The sequence below is a fragment of the Pistacia vera genome, unplaced genomic scaffold (genome assembly GCF_008641045.1).
Source record: "Pistacia vera cultivar Batoury unplaced genomic scaffold, PisVer_v2 Contig1004, whole genome shotgun sequence".
Classification (NCBI taxonomy): Eukaryota; Viridiplantae; Streptophyta; class Magnoliopsida; order Sapindales; family Anacardiaceae; genus Pistacia; species Pistacia vera.
Window position 1 is genome coordinate 157,513 of NW_022195033.1, and position 649 is coordinate 158,161.

Consider the following 649-nt stretch of genomic DNA (forward strand, 5'->3'; position numbering starts at 1 on the left):
AAGAACATTTACTTTTAGATGTTACCTTCATTCCTTGGCATAGCCACAGAGGACCCACTTATGTTTATTTATGATTTTTATTCTACTGTTCAAACTTTTCCTTTGCAGAGTTTGACAAAAACCAATTGCGGATGTGTTGTTTTCCTTACACCTTGAAGGATACGGCTAAAACATGGTTCATGTCATTAACTCTCGCTTCACTTACCACCTGAGATATAGTTTATAACAAGTTCATCAGTAAATTCTATTCTCATGCCAAAACTACATAACTTAGAGGTAAGATTGCTACTTTCTCACAAATGGAAGGTGAGTCATTCCATAAAGCTTGGGAACATTTTAAATTGTTTTTAGTTTAGTGTCCACATCATAGTTATCCTTTAGAGTTACTGAACCAATTTTTCTATGATGGACTGACACAGGCTTGTCAAGCCATGGTTGATAATGCTGCAAGTGGTGCTATGGGAGAAAAGGTTGCATAAGAGACGAATGAGTTATATGAGATGCTTGGAGCCAACTCGTAGCGGAAAAGTGTTAGAGGAAAATCAAGAGGGATGTATGAAGTAATGTACTAACATTGAGTTGGTGATGTAGGTTTCAGAGTTAGCAAAGTAGATGAAAACTATGTGTAATATGATGATGGGACAAGGAC

General features: G+C 36.7%; 1 non-coding gene across 1 annotated transcript; it reads right to left on the reverse strand.

The window, feature by feature from the left end:
- Nucleotides 1-266: 266 nt before the first annotated feature.
- On the reverse strand, nt 267-373 carry LOC116140631. The gene has a single exon (XR_004129674.1). It is a non-coding gene; the product is annotated as a small nucleolar RNA R71 (small nucleolar RNA).
- Nucleotides 374-649: the final 276 nt, after the last annotated feature.